The 16034-nt window shown below is 38.8% G+C and overlaps 1 long non-coding RNA gene across 1 annotated transcript in view; it reads right to left on the bottom strand.

Moving 5' to 3' along the window:
- Nucleotides 1-1164: 1164 nt before the first annotated feature.
- Nucleotides 1165-16034, bottom strand: part of LOC113950031 — a 63602-nt gene continuing 48732 nt past the window's right edge. The window contains exons 3-6 of the long non-coding RNA XR_003528638.1: nt 12015-12078; nt 8689-8791; nt 2795-2863; nt 1165-1239 (exon numbers count right to left, since the gene is read on the bottom strand). This is a non-coding gene — a long non-coding RNA (uncharacterized LOC113950031). The remainder of the gene's footprint in view (nt 1240-2794; nt 2864-8688; nt 8792-12014; nt 12079-16034) is intronic.

Below are 16034 nucleotides of genomic sequence, written 5' to 3'. Positions count from 1 at the left end.
AATAACAACAGGGATCAATCAGATTTTTCTGTTGCAGTAACTATTTTTTTTTTGTAGATTTGGCAAGAAGAGTTATTTCTTCCAGCTAGAGTGCAAACATCAGGCTACAGATATAATTAGAGCTCATGGACATGGACCTGGCCAGTCACCCTCAGAGTCTGATATTTGCCTTGGAAAATCATTCATTTTACAGAAAATCTCTACCACCCCCCCCCCCACCCCCACTACGAGGTAATTCGAGATATATCCTTTTAGTGAAGCTCTTTTTAAAGCATTTTTTTTTAAGCAGTAAGAGAAAACAGTTTCTTTCAGGTACATCAGTTATCTGCAAACTAGAACTACATTCTGCTTATGTATTGAATTCTACCTAATCCTAATACAAATTTCCATAGCTCCACCTAGACATGTAAAAGACTGTATGAGCTATTTGAGCTCCATCAACAAAAGAAACCCCCATGAAAGGCCCCGAAAAGCAGCTGTACTAACTGGCACCTTGCACTGGAAATGATCCCCTCCCTGGGGCTGGGCAGGCATTTCAGGATCTTGCACTCTGTGGGAAAACATCCATCAAGTACAATATGGACACTCACAGACAATATGGATTTCATGAAAATAAAGGACTGAGAACACCTTTTTAGAGCAAAGTATAACACAGACAGGCACTGCCCAAACTTCCCCACAAACCTTTGCCTGTGAGCAAGTCTTGACTTGCAGCCCTTCTGCTATTCCAGCTCTTGGCCCTTCTTGACCAGAGGCTGCCAGGAGTGCTGACCAGAGCCAAACTCTGGGATGGGAGCAATATCCACTGGGCACAGGGATGTACTTCCAGCCTGTCAAATAACACTTGTGGAACAGTAATGCTTCGAGCTGTGGAAGGGGGTAAAATCTGAACTGGCAAGCCAGCTCTTTTACCAGCTTCTTACTTTTCTTTTTTTAAATCCTCTGAAAATTCCCATCTGAAAGGAAGTTAGTTAAAGGTACTATTTAATAGCACAATGCAGATGTTTGTTTGTACTCTGCTGCTGACTCCAGCTGGAGCTCCCAATACGACCTCCCCTGAGAGGCAGGAACATGAACTGAAAGCTGCTATTATTGGGCAGGACTGGCTGAAGCAAAGGGTCTCAACACCCAGATTTCATTAGAACACAGACATTCTGGACAGACCTGTCACTTCAAAATGTGGTTGCTTGGCTGCTTCCACTTTGATGGTTCTTTGAGAGGCTCCTTCTCCAGAGCCACCTAGAAACAGTGCAGAAATAAGGGCATTTTTAAAATGACAGGTCTAAGGAACCAGAGTGCCCTAAATTAAATGGTTATATTTTTAAAACTGAATTTAGCAGCAAGGGGCTCTCTCATCCAGTTTCCTTCCATTGCACTCCCTCCACTCCAAGAATATCAAGCAGGCAGCATTAATAAAAGTCTCCATGCTGCAGATGACATATGACAGAAGGGAAACTCAGATTCAAGCCATTGTTTTAGTACTTCAAGTTGGAGTAAAATTTTGAAGTACCACTTATTTCACATACCTTAAATAACAGAAGCTCCATTTCCTTCCTAGAGACTTTAAACACCCCAGACACTCTGTTACATCCAAAGTGGTGTCCAGTTACCCAATCTGGCAATTCACATGGATGTCTGAGTGTTTGTTTAAAATATCTAGAAATTATATGGCAAAGAATTAACTCATGAATTTTCTGGTACAACTTCATCAGCTTCAATCATGTTTCTTTAAGGTGATGAAGGAAAAAATAGGAACATGATCCAAAATTAAATGGAAGGAGTTTCCCAACGGACTTCAAGAGACCTTTGAACAAATCAAGGCAAAAAAAAGGTTTAAAAATTGACTAAAAAGTTTAATGTGATTCTTCTGTCCCCTACTGCTGAACCAGTGCCTGAAGTGAAACGTGGACCCGGAATGAAAATATACAAATAAATATATCTCCATCAGAAAATGTTTTTGATTATAACTGAAACACTTTGGAGGAATAGAACTGACCAGACAAAGGTTTCAGAAGAAAACAGAAAAGCTCTAAGATGCACAGCCTTTCACAATCCTTAACATGGGAAACCATTAAAGTCACAAAGCAAGTGTAATTTTTTAAAATAAATCATATTACTGTTGTGCCTTCATCTGCACTGTCCCAAATTTTACAAAACAAATGTCGTGTCTCCAGTTGTGTCACATGTTCAAGGGGTGAGGGCTCAGAGTGCCCAGCCCAAATCCCAGGCTTTGCCTCATTGCAGGAGTGTGGACGTGGATGGTCCATGTGGGAAATAAGGAGGGCTTTTAATACTGGGGGCTCTTGGACTTCAAACTTGGAGGGAATATGGGCCAACCAGCCAGAACATGAGTATCACACCACTGTGCTGGAGGAAATGACCCTTCTGAGATTCCAACTTCATTCTAGCTCTATTTTGTACAATTTATTAGATGAAAACAGCTTTTGTATTGTATGGCTTAGCAACTTCAGTGACAGATTTAATTTCCAGTTATCTCTGCTACAACAGTAAATAAATCTCTCAAGTGACAGTGTTCCTGTATGCTTATATATTGTCCTAAAATGAAACATATTGCACCATAACTGTTTATTGGCCATTCAACTTTAATTGACCAATTTTTAGGCAGTTATCAGTTGGCTATTTTCTTCAAAGCAGATAACATTCTTGACAGTTAAACTCCTTTTCCTTCCCTGTTGTCAAGGGGTAAAATTATGTATTTGTGAAACTTTACAAAACATTTCCTCCATCATTTGAAACACGAAATTGATGCAAAAAAAAAAAAAAAGAATAATACCCTGTGACTGGGCAGCCTATTTCCTCTCTGAATCACCAAGGAGTTTACAGTAAATTAAGAGTGGGTATCCTGAAAAGCAAGTGGGTTTTGCACTATTTTAATATCAAAAAATAAAATGAAAACCCAGGTGCCTTTTACAAACCTGCAGCATCATTTGGGAGTGCCTAAAATCCAAATACAAAAGGACTACTTATTAACATGACAACTGAGAAACAGAAACTGAGAATTAAACTCAACTTGATATTTTCAATTCAGCCTGATTTTTACTTTTCTTTATGGCTGCCAAAACATTTCTAAGAAGATATCTTTCATGGAATTCTGCAGTCCTACAAAATGTCACTTACTAGTTTAAATCTGTGTCACAAAGCAGGGAAAAATGTACGCTTGATATTAAAAGAAAAAAAAGGAACAGAAATAGATTTCATTTTGAATCCACTGCCAAAACCCATCTGACAAACACTTGGCCTTTGGCCAGTCCCAGTTGAGGCTGACATGAGGATCTGTCACTGGAGGAATTCAATCCTTTGCTTTGGGAGGCTGGCAAGGACTCGGCACAGTTCCTGGTAGAGGTGGTAACATTTTGGAGATGAGCAGCAAGCTCCTGGATAATGCTCTGTGGAAATGGAGGAGATGGCAAACAAATACTGTGTCAGCAGAGAGCCATCCTCACCAAAGCTATCAGCCATCCTCACCAAAGCTATCAGCCAGCAGCTATTCAGTTAAATAGAGTACAGATCTCCCCAGACATGCATGCACATACCCATTCTCACTGGTGCTGTCTGACATTAAGTAGCAAAGACTAATAATTTAAAGTTAAATACTCATTTTTCAGCCTTACCTAGACCCTGTTTGTTATGTTGTGCCTTATAATTTTAGGAACATGAAGCAACAGATGGTAACAAAAGCCATATTTTCTTTAATTGTGCCTGCTCCTGAAGAATGTCACTCTCTGTGCTCCATCCCATAACAAGAGGTTAAACAGATTGGATCTGTGAGCCCAGTGCCCAGGCACTGAAGCTGATGTATCAGCAAGACTTTCTGGATATTCTGGAGGTCAGTACTCTTCTTAGAAGGTTGACCACATCTTGGTCATGCCCAGTCAGACTTTAGTGTTACTTGGAGCTTTCTTTCCTTTTCCCAAGTTCTTCTTCTCTCTCCCTTCTCCTGTGCTTCTTTCCTTTGCATCTCCTAATCCAAGGAGCATAAGGTCTTCCTAACCTACACAGTCACATCTGTTGTTGTTAATTAGAGGGCACTGAGCAATCAAATATTCCAAAGTTCAAAGCACGAGAGAACAGAACGTTTGGCAGGGCTATTCCTCAGCTTGGGAACTCCTGTTTGTCCAGAAAGGACCTCTTTACTTACTCTTGCACAACCAATTGTATGTTCTTCATCCCTTGTTTCTAGACATTAAGAATAATTATGACACTTGTTGCAGTCAGCATCAAGTTCCCTTTGCTTCAAGAAGGTCTCAATTCAGCCTGGGTTTTTTGTTTCTTTTTTTTTGTTTGCTTTTTCTGATAGAATTTGAAATGCATGTCAAATGTTTTATTTTACTATCATAAAACTAAGAGGTTTATAATGCTGTTGTTTTACCCTATTTTGTTCATTTTCATGCATATCAAATGCAAAAGATTAGGACACATTTGAAAGATACAAATTTGAGAAGAAGGACACAGTCTGGATTCCATGAGCTGCTGTACATTGATTTCCTCTACACACAACCAGTCCCAGCAAAGGTGACTGGACCTGCAATACTCAGGCAGAACTACACACAAAACTCAAATTGAAGGAGCTCTGTAGATCAGGGACAGACCTGGTTTGAATTGTGAGCTCACAGCAGAAACAGCTGAACATTTCTGCATCTGGAAACTGGTTGTAGTTATAAATGATATGACTCTGGGAAACTTTTGTTGTGGTTCTTTAATCTTTTAGTTTTCAACTGAAACTTGTTTCATTAAAGTGGGGGATGACTATTCAAGGGCTGCCTTTATAATTTTTGTTACCAGTTCAGACAGAGATCTGGTTTATGTGCTTGATTTCAGCAATGAAGGTTTATTGTATTTACTAAACCATATGTTTTTCTACAGCCTGCTTGGAATTTATGATGACATTGTTTTGGTTTAAGTTGACAACTACAGTATGTTTCAAGTTAGCTGATTTCCACTGAAAATTGTAGCCTCTAATGAAATGAAATCTTGAAAATTTTCAGGCAATTACATTTTTCAGCACTGGTGACAGAGTTCTGTTGCAAGGATTTGTTTGGGGATTTTGTTGGTTTTTTGTTTTGTTTTGTTGGGTCTTTTGTTTGGATGGGTTTATTTGGTTTTGTCAGGTTTTTTATTATTTTATTTTTTCTCCACAAATAGATAAAATTCTCTGAAAGGTCTTATTATTACCTTTTTGGCAAATTCATCATTTTGCAAAGGATCTAGAAATCAAGAGTTCTGTAACTGCAAATGTCCATTCCATTAATAGAAACAGCAAAAATACATATTGGGCCCATTTTATTGTACATAATAGTTGTGTTGTAAAATATAAAAGTGATTAAATATGCAATTGTGATCCTTCAAATTTTACATATTTCATCCAGAATAACAATAGCATGATAAATGCATGTTTCCCACTACAAAATCCTTTAGCATTTCCAGAGTGAATGGGAAAGTTGGTATTAAAAGCCACTGTACAAAGCCTATCCTATCTCGTGTCTTTTTACTTTCAAGACTCTCATGTTTGTTAGTAACTAAATATATTATTTACTAAATAAAAGATATTCTCAAATGCTGATCTGTAATAATTTGTGTTAGTGGTCAAATGATACAAGGCAGTTACCAAATAAAGTTCTAGCTTAAACTCAAACTCTTCATGGATAAAGTTTAATATAAAACAAATTTTGGCTGAGGAGGTAAGAGGTAAATAAACAATCTCTGTGCTGAGAAGTCCAGTTCTTTTGTTTCTCTACAATGATATAACTGATTAAGAAAAAAGGGGAAAAGACCATCTCAAATATTCAAAAGTCATTCTCTAGAAAAGAAGTAGCAGACTAAATGTACATAGGCTAACACAATAAGTCCCAGTGGAAGAGTTTGTAAAGAAACAGCTAGAAAGGAGTGGTAAGTTTTAGAAAATGTATTTTCCAGGTTACCCTCTTCCTTACATTATGTTGTATCACTTCTATTAAGATTAAACAGTTCTGTGATTCAGAAAATTCTCAAACACTTCAAAAAACTATTTACAAGTTCTCAAAGCTTACCCTGAATTGCCCAGTGGAGTCACTATGACCAATGCACCTGTGACTGTCCCAAAAAGGTCTGAACACCGTGAGCTTCCACACCTGAGCAAAAGCCAAATGGCAAAAGCCACTTCACCCCCTGGCAGTGGGGGGTGAGTTCATATGAACAAGAGCTACAGGAGACAAACCCCTGAGCTGCCATCAGTGAAACAGTGCCCATACTCAGCCAGTTTCAAAGGATTAGATATTAAACAAACACAAACTTTGCTTTTCACGTAACCCCCTCCTAATGACTGAAGGTCCCACATTAACACCCCACACAACAACCCCAAGTCCTGCTCCCCACCCTGGGTCCCTCCACTGCATCATCCCTGATTTCCCAGCCATGCATTTTTGCCACACTTCCTTGGAGTGTGAGAAACCAAACGTTCTTCGGCCTATGACCAGGACCTGACATGACAGGATTCACAAGACTTTTAAGAGCCACATAAAATGCTCTGAAAATCATTTTGGAAGATGAAGGCATACCAAGTCTGGTTATGATTATTTTCCCACTGTAATGTTATGTGTCCATGGCAGGTATGTTACATGGAGGAGGCACAGATAGAAAATTAATTTTCATTGCTTTGCCTATGGAAAACATACCCATCTCAGTATCCAGAAAAACACTGATAAAACGGTAAAACTGTGTTTTAAATAAATTCTTCAGCAGAAATGTACTTAATATATTTTAGCTGATTACTTGTGCTGTTCATTTAAATGATGGGATATTATGAAATACATATGGATGTGCTGCACTGAGCCCACTCAATTCTTTACAAACATTTAAAACTTTATTAGCTGATAGAGTAGGAGAGATTTCTTTTGATTTTCTTTCTGCTATTTTCATATGTTGAACATATGGTATATCTCTCTCAAGCCCAGCTGACACTGGAAATCAATAAAGCCTCCTTCCACTTATGCTGCAGCATCATTTGTGAATGGCTTTAACTGCACTTTTATTAATTCCAATGCTATGATCAGCTTCTCATCAATAAAGAACAAGTCATGAGATTCATAAATTCCACGTGTCATAATCTATTATTGGGCAGAGTTATACAATATTTAATTTTTTTTCTTTCTTCCAGGGTTGTGTATGCTGTCACATTCTAAGAAACCAGTTCAGACAGTGAATTGGAACTTTTTGTTAAACTGGTTTTGACCTTTTGTTAGAATGATTTCAGTGCAGTGTGTCATATACAACAATTTATAATTATGCAATCCCCAGAAGTGTCAACTGGTTTAATGTACCAACAAGTTACCCAATTTAAAAGTGGATTTACTTTTCTAACTATGAAGTTACATCAGTGTAAAAGTGAGTATGAGCTTAACAGCTTTCCAACTTCAGCAGGATGCCATTTTTGCAAGGTGCCTCCTCTACGTTTACTCTCCCTCTCGAATTTTGATTTCCTAATCCAAGCTTCAGCAGAAAACATAGTTATCAGATAATTATTTTATAATTATACAAAGTTACTTAAAGGTTAGAGATAAATAAAAATAGTACAACATTTCTCATAGGGGCTCTAAATACTCACTTTGCATTTCAGTGCACGTGTTTGCAACCTGACCAGCACTCCTCACCAAATTCCTCTCTGCAACAACAACCTCGAGGAAGCTGAACGTGTTAGATTATTATATTTACTGCAAAAAGACCATTCTTTCCCAAATAAATGTTTTATGTTGGTCAGGTCTGAAGATCTAGATTCACTTTATTATCTGTATTTTCTCTTTATGTGTCTTTCACTCATCTTTGCAGCCATCAAACCCCCACACTGCCCTGCATCCCAGATCCCCTGTGAACCTCCCTCTGCCTTCACTAAAATCTGATCCTGCCTCACTGCCTGCATTTACAGCCTTCACCTCAGGGGCAAAAATCTTCTGTCCCTACACATAATTCTGATAAATGAAAAAAACCCCTCATATAGCTCTTATTTCAGTGTATGGTTCAAACACTCCTTTCCCCCTCCCATGGAAGCTGAGATGGTGCCTGATGGCATTGCCAGGCAACACCCACAGCAGCCCATGCCAGGGGTCTGACTGTGCCTTCCCTCCCCCCCAGGATGCCAGTGCCCACCTGGGTCACTGAACACTGTCCCAGGAGAGTTTGCTTGGTCTGATTTTGGTTTGGCTACAGCTGGGAAGATTATGCAACTGTGTCACATTTTAGTCCTATTTTAAATTTTCAAGATCAAAGCTGAGTTCTAGGAACTGTTCAGTGATTCTACAGCCTCTGGGGGAGGACTTCATGGTGATTCAGAACACTCACTAGGTTCCATCTCAGAACAAGATAATATGGCCAAGACTTTAATTGTTAATAAGATGCAATGTTACTTAAAAATATTACATTTTTTAGGCAACTTTCTGCTAGAACAATGTTGTATGCTATTAGTCAATTAATTAATGAAGTGAAATTTTATTGCATGTTTCATGCTTTACAATCTTCACCAATCCTCACACATGCATTTAAAAAAATAAACAAAACAAATTCACAACACTGTCACTTTGCACCAAAAACCTCTTGGGGAGTATAACAATGACTCGCATATATCCAGAACATGAAGGGGATTAAAATGTTAAATTCAGTCAACTGGCAAGCATTATTAAAGGAAGTCAGACAACTCACATATTTTCATGCAATCCCTGAATGGAGAAATGGTTGGGACTCCTTGATAATTCCTCCTCTCAATTTTTAGAATTTCACTGCACTGGATCACAGAACTTAATCACTGAAAAAGAAAATTTCATATACACTGCTTTAAAACTTGAGGTTTCACTCCACTCCATTTCACTTTAAAGTAATATAGTTTGGTCTTCTAAGAACTGGCAGGTGTTTTGTACTTGGAAGTTTCATCTTCTGCTATTCCTGTAATCAGCAGTGCCAGGCACTTCACAGTAGCACTGACATTTTATACAAAGCAAAACATTCCTCTCCACACTCTTTTAGGGTACAGGGGGTTGACAACAATGTAGAAAAATCTCTTCCTCTTTGAATTCTGATTTACCAGCTTTCTAAATAAAACTTTATGACCTACTACATCATCTTGGATATGAACTTATCTCTAGACCAACATCAATAAATAAGAAATACGATTTCTCCAGATTTCCTAAAAATGGGAAAGTCCAAACCCCTCATTTTCTGCACAGCTGATAACAAAGGACAAATGCAGAAGCTGTAAGAGGAAGCCAACCCTTCCTGTCCAGCTTTGATGAGACTCTGCCACATCCCTCAGCCTGAGACAGCTCCTGACAGGAGACAGTTCAGCAAATATTACACAAAACCAGCCTGTGCTTCATCAGAGCATCACATCTGATGCTGGGGCACAATAAATATTTCTTGGGGGTGTGTGTCATTTTTAAATAGATGATATTATTTATTGTTAAAAATACAACACTGCATTCAGAAAAGGTCCTGCCAATCAAGCACTTGGCTTCCACTCAGACTGGATTAACAAAGTGCATCTGACCCGAGGCAGGACATTCAGCCTGGGGTTGTGTCCAGCTGTTTGCAGACATGAACCTCACAGAGCACAGAGTCTCCTCAGACTCTCCCCTGCTCAGAAAGGTGATTTAAAGGCATTGTTTATTTATTTGGTTAATAAATAAGTACTACCCACGAAGAAAGGCTGGCAGGGGGCACAGCTGCTACATCACCATCATTCATGTGCCTTCTACAGAACCTGGGACTTCTGCAAAGACATCCACCTACAGTTTAGTCAAAAAGGGACAGAAAATGATAATATATAATTCAGCAAACTGCTCCTTGCTACATTTCAAGATTAAGCCCTTGAAAATACTTTGTGTATTATTTGGTTTTGACTCTAGATTTAGTGATGGTCATCTTTGACACAACTTCTGCTTACAATTCAGAGCAATGTAAGGTCAGAACTTAAATGAGAAAAAGAACTGAAGATGAAGAATGTTCCTAAATCCTGAATCCAGAACAACTCAGAGGACAAGGATTAAGGATTTGGTGTAGGTTTCAGAGAGCAGTAAACCCTTTAATATAGGGACTATACAGCTCATATAATCCCCAGGGAAAAGCTGACATAAGGGCACAAATACCATTGATTTCCATCTATCCTACAAGATTTAAAATACATTCTGACAACATGTAAAAGGTGCATGAAACACATTTTGTTTGTAGGTCAGCTGCTTTGGCCTAGAGCAATTTGTTCCTATTTCCTAAGTTCATATGCATTGCTGGCTAGTTAATAATGAGGAATAGTCTACTCTTTAATATTTTACTATAACTATGCATACACACACACAACCAAAAAAGAACCTGGAAATAAAAGTCATTTAACCTCCAGAGAAAGGCATTATTGCAATACTTCAAATAAAGGATGAATCTTTTATTAAGAATACATCATATTACACTCAAATGATCACAATTAGACAATCCATTTGTTTTTCTAAAAGAAAACTAACTTCAAATAAACAGGAGCCTTTACTATCTGATATAAAATTATCATTTTGCCACATCTTTTCTTTCACCCTTAAAAAAAGGAAAGAAAAATCAAAAATAAGTTCTTGAATAACTAGAAATCCAACCAAATATTCCATATCTGGAAGAAGGTGTAATGAAAGTCATATAGAATGTGTGATTTATTTTTGGAAACCAATATAGACCATAATAAAATTATTTTAAACCATCTCTTTAGCCTCATTTTAAAACCAAGTTCAAAAAAGTATCTCACTGCAGGTTCACCCTACATTAAGCAATCTGACAAAATCACACCTTTCACCATAAAAAAAAAAATAATCCTGCTTTATATCATTCAGTCATTCTGTCCATATTCATCAAAAACACAGAATGTAATTTTCTTTTATCTAGAACATGAGTAGCATGGTAAGATCACAAGCTGAATAGATCCTGATCTGTTATTCTCGTAGGCTGTAGGAAGTTTCTGAGTTCAGCATTGCTGTTAAACACAGTGCAGTGCTCTGGTTTTTCTCAGGACTCCACACACCACACTGCTGTGCCACAACTTGGGCAGACTGCTGCTGCTGAAAAGTCTGTATTTTTGAAGGCATTTCTGGCCCCGAAGAAGTGACCCTCTGTCACCTTCAACTCATCGACTGCTCTCTCCTATGACATCCAAGAAGACAGTTTAGCTCTTTGAAAGCTCTTATCACAAACGCTGCCCTGTGGTGCAGCCTTCGGATGCCATCGCTCTGATTCCTTCCCAGCTCTCAGAGCAGGGCTGTTCCCAGTCCCTTCCACAGGGGTGATGGGCACAGGCAGTGCCAACCTTCCACTCAGCCAGCCTTTCACCCAGCCAGCCTTTCACCCAGCCAGCCTCCCACCCAGCCAGCCTGCCAGCAGTCCCTGCTCTCCTGCCCCTGGGTGCTGGTAAAGGTGCTGCATTGCTCAGACAGTTCATCCCGGATTTTGATTTCAGCAAACATGCCAGTTCTTGGATGTTAAGGGAGCCTTCAAACCTTGAGCCTTCTCTGTGTTCTACTCCAGCAGAATCCTCTCCTCAGCAGTGAACACTTCCACACGCTACATTCCCATTTCCCAACACCCTCAGGGCAGCAGAGCCAAACTCCTGAGCTGGGATGAATTACACAGCTCTGGCTGGGGCCAGTGGAGTAGAATAATCTCTGTTTGAGAGAGCAGCTTCAAGTTTTGGAATCCATCTTTCTCAGACTGAAGTAATCTCTAAGAAGTAAATGCCAATCCTCATTAAAGCACACCCACACGTGAAAATGTTAATTGTAGGCACTGGGATTAACACAGTGGTCCTGATATAAATATTTCAAGTCAGTGAAGAAGGTGTAGAACAGCTCTGAAAATATCAGCCAATGTGAGAAGTAGAGAAGATGAGGAGGGTCAAGATCGTGTCAAGGGGTCTAACTTGGGAACTCCAGTGATAACCTTCAGGGTACTTATGTGAACCAAGTGTTCCTCTGACAACCTTTTAATAAAGTAAAAAAAAACACAACCTGTTTTCATTTTGTTAGTCTGATTCTACTTCAGATCTTGAGCAGGCATTTATCTGACACGTGCCTGAAACAACAAAAACAAAATAATTTTAAAAAAAATTCTTTTAGGAAACTTAATAGAGACCCTTTTACCTCAGGACAAAACAAACAACAACAAAAGGGTAATGCAATATGGATAGCTTTAAATTTCTTCAAGACAATTTGGCATTGCCATATAACATGTTATAAAATTCAGTGAAATGGCTGATACAAGAACACACAAGAATTTTATGTGAACATACTTTAAGGGGAAAAGCATTTAACAACTGGGTATACATTTTCAGGTTTCACGGAATGGATTATTTTGGATTATTTTAATCAAAATTAACATGGACATTCTTGTTCTGTTTCTCCTCTTCCCTCACTTTTACACTGACATGACTCAGTTCAATGGAGTTATTTCTGATTTACAGTATACTGTGTGAGAAGGATCAGACCCCCAGACTTTAATGCACCTACCAGCACAACATAAATAAGCAATCTTCACTGGCAATCAGAAACCTTTAAAACACACAGGGAGCTTGGTACCAGAATAGCATAATCATGTCTTTGGAGTGTGGGAGGGGTTTGATATTTTTATTCTTAAAAAAAAAAAAAAAAGAAAGAAAAAGAAAACAAACTAAAATGGCAACAACAAAACCCAAACTTCTGCAATGTTCTACATAGCTGTAATAACCTTTCTGGATTACTTCTTGGTATGTAATTTTAATATCCTTCTCTCTTTGACAAGGTCAGGTCTGCTTTCTCTTTTAGGCAGCTCAGAAGATTCAAGTTATAGCTAATTGCTTTGATTATTTGTTCTGTAACCTCTAATTCCCCATGACCTTTTCCAAGCCCATTTTCAATTTAATGAGCCAAACCAGTAAAGCTTATACTGGACTTTCGATGAGAGCTGCCAGAATGCCTTGACAAATTAAGTGTTCCACAAAGGAGGCTGCTTTCAGACCAAATGAAACCGCAGAGTTAATTTTGTTATTTCTCTTTTAAGGTGTATCACTTGTCTGTATAGAACCATCGATTTTCACAAAACAAACAAACAAAACCCATTTATTTTTCTATACTACCCATACAGGCAGGATGGGTATATTAAATGTGTGTATATGTTGGTCTGAACCCAAAATTGTAACTTTAATCTTTTTCTTATCCACTTCTGTATTTGATTAAGCTACACTGACTGATACAACAAGTCCACTAGAGTGAATACTGTACTTGAGATGGAAACATCCCTACAGAGGACAAACAATTCTGAGACAAAAAACATGGATCAACAAGCCCTGAATTCTTCTCTTAAATAAGGCCATCAGTACCTATCATGAGCATAATAGAGAACTGTTAAAACAAGAGAAGTATAACTGTGTGTGGGTTTGATTTAGACCTGATTATTATTACGATTATTTTAAATGGCACAAGCTCACTTTTTAACCAAAGAAGAACTAAAGCTCCCTTGGCACAGCCTGCTCCGGTTCTCATGGTGGGACGAGGGGCTGACTTGTTTCAGGAGAGCTGTTTTCTGTTTGGCTTTGAAAGAGGTACATTTGAACACGTTTTCATAAAATTGTCTCTCTGAAGTAAATCCCATCAACTAAATTGTCTAGAATAAGGAGTGGTTGGGATACACAAAATGATGGGAGGAAAAGAAGGGAAGGGAAAAAAAGTACTCCAAGCAGCTGCTGCTGCCTTCTGGTTGGGATTGGGTATCCTACAGTCACTTCAGTGCCTCTGCACCAGCCCCCAGCTCCTGCTTTCCCTGTCACAGCACAGAGACACGTCTGCCAGGGCCCATCCAGCTCACATCTCATTTATGTTTGTGTTGGCAAGAGGGCAGAAAGATCAGCTGAGGTTTTTTGTTGTGTTTCCTGTTTGGATGGGCTTTTATTCCCCTATTTAACTGTCAGAAAATAGGTCTGCAATAAGGTCCTCTCCCCCACTCCTAAGGAACCACTGCACCAAACTGTAAGCATACACTTAGGTCAAATTTGAGTATTTTACTACAAAATACTACAACCACGTGGTCATTAGAAGCTTCTGTACTTAACAAAGGTGAATACTAGCAAGAGTACCTTTTCTCCATGAACTCCTCACTGTGATGCCACCCTTTACAAACTGTAGGTACTATCCAGCAAGTTCCTGAAGAGATTTCTGAGTTTTTGCTCAGTACTGTTTTTTATTTTGTTTTCAGTCTTTTTAAGATTGTTACTATTAAATTAGATATTTAAAGATTATATTGTTTTAGAGCAACCTTATAGCTAAACTTATAGTGAATAAAGTTCAAAATAAAAACTGAAACTTGGTGCTTTAGTGAATATGAGTCAGACTTATGTATCTGAAGTTAACCCTAGACATTGATTTTTTTTCAATTTTCTATTTAAGTGAGATATTGAAACTGTATTTAATTGTGTGGCACATTGTTAATCAAGATAAGGAAGTATCAGTGTATATCCAGAGTGGTTAATGTCAGACTATAATTGGAATGAAAGGCAACTTGATATCTGAGACTGTACAGTATCAAAGGACAGAAAGGTAGAAAAACCTCCCAAAGGTGACCTCTGGGCCACTAAAAGGAAAGTGCCAGAGATGCCCTTCTCCTTACACAGAAAGAAAGACACAAGTTCACTCCTGAGAAAGGTGGCAAGGGATGAAGATGAAACTCCTGGAAACAATTAACATTGTAAGAAGTGCATTAAACTGCAGCTGTGACAGAAAACTTCACATTTTCATTCACATTTTTTACTGTGTGATTTTTCTTATCAATGAATCCTGAGAGTGGTGGTTGCCATTTTTCAGGTGGTTACAGAAAGCTGTGGGAAGGCAAAGGATACAAAGCACATCAGCCCAGGGACTGCTGTCAGGACACAGCCCCAGCCCCTGTGCCTGCCCCAGGGAAGGGAAACCAGCAAAGGGAACAGGCACAGCCACCCTTCCTCCTCCTGGTGCTATTCGGGCAGCAGCAGAGGGAATAAAGTGCCTGGAGGATGTACTGAGGGTTCCTGTGGCTCACTGGTGAGGCACAGGGCTCTTACCCTGAAGGGGCTGAAAATATTTCTCATCAACAACTTGATCTGCTGGGGTTGTGCCAGCAGGTCAGCATCTCTTTAGCTCAGCGTGTCAAACTGAAGGAAATAGGGAAAGCACCATGGGACAAACGTTCTGACCTCCCAGCACTGTGTACAGGGATGAGATCCTGCCAGTGTTACCATCTTCCCTGCTAACACTTGCCAGGAGCAATTCCTTCTGCTGGGCTTAGGGCTGCTCCTGTTTATGTGCGTGTTCTGCTATGCACTGCCAGAGAAAGTTGTTAATATTAACAGTTTGTTTCTAAATATTCCATCCACTCCATTCAGAAATGGACAAATCACTCAGTCAATTGAAATAACTGTCTTTTCAGATCAGATAAATGATATGTAAACTTAAAAGGCTGGGTTTTTTTAAGTCGAAAGTCATTTTGTAAAGACCTTGAAATATAAAAATTGCCAAGGAAACAGAAAGTCACAACACAGGTTCCTTACCAATACTCAAAGCAAAACTATCTGACAGTGCACATCTTCAAGGGTCAGAGAGGAGTTCCATACTTTTTAAGAGATTCTCCTTGTTCTTGTATTGCTAGCAATGGTCCAGGCCTGCTGTGCAGTGAAATACTGTACTGAAATACTCCCCCCACCCCTCCTGTCAACACAAGGGATTTTACAAATCTCAGTGTCTAAAAGAATTTTACACAGGATTAGTACACAAAGATATTATAATATGTATAGTAGTAATTATTGACTGTGAGTACACAGTTAAAAAATAATAACACTCAGTTATTCTAAATACTTGTATGTATGGCAGAAAAGTCTTGGTGTCACAGTTGGACCATGGCATAGGAAATCCGGAAAAAAAACAAATAAATTTAGGAATTTTGGGAAAGAATAGCGGTTTTCTTGTACTTCCTGATTAAATATGTTATTTTCTAAACTCTTCTTATATCAGATGTTATTTTATTAT

This window comes from Corapipo altera, unplaced genomic scaffold (assembly GCF_003945725.1).
Source record: "Corapipo altera isolate COAL_440 unplaced genomic scaffold, ASM394572v1 112, whole genome shotgun sequence".
In the NCBI taxonomy this organism is placed as follows: Eukaryota; Metazoa; Chordata; class Aves; order Passeriformes; family Pipridae; genus Corapipo; species Corapipo altera.
Note: the sequence above shows the minus strand (reverse complement) of the source record. Positions and strands in the feature narration are given on the sequence as shown.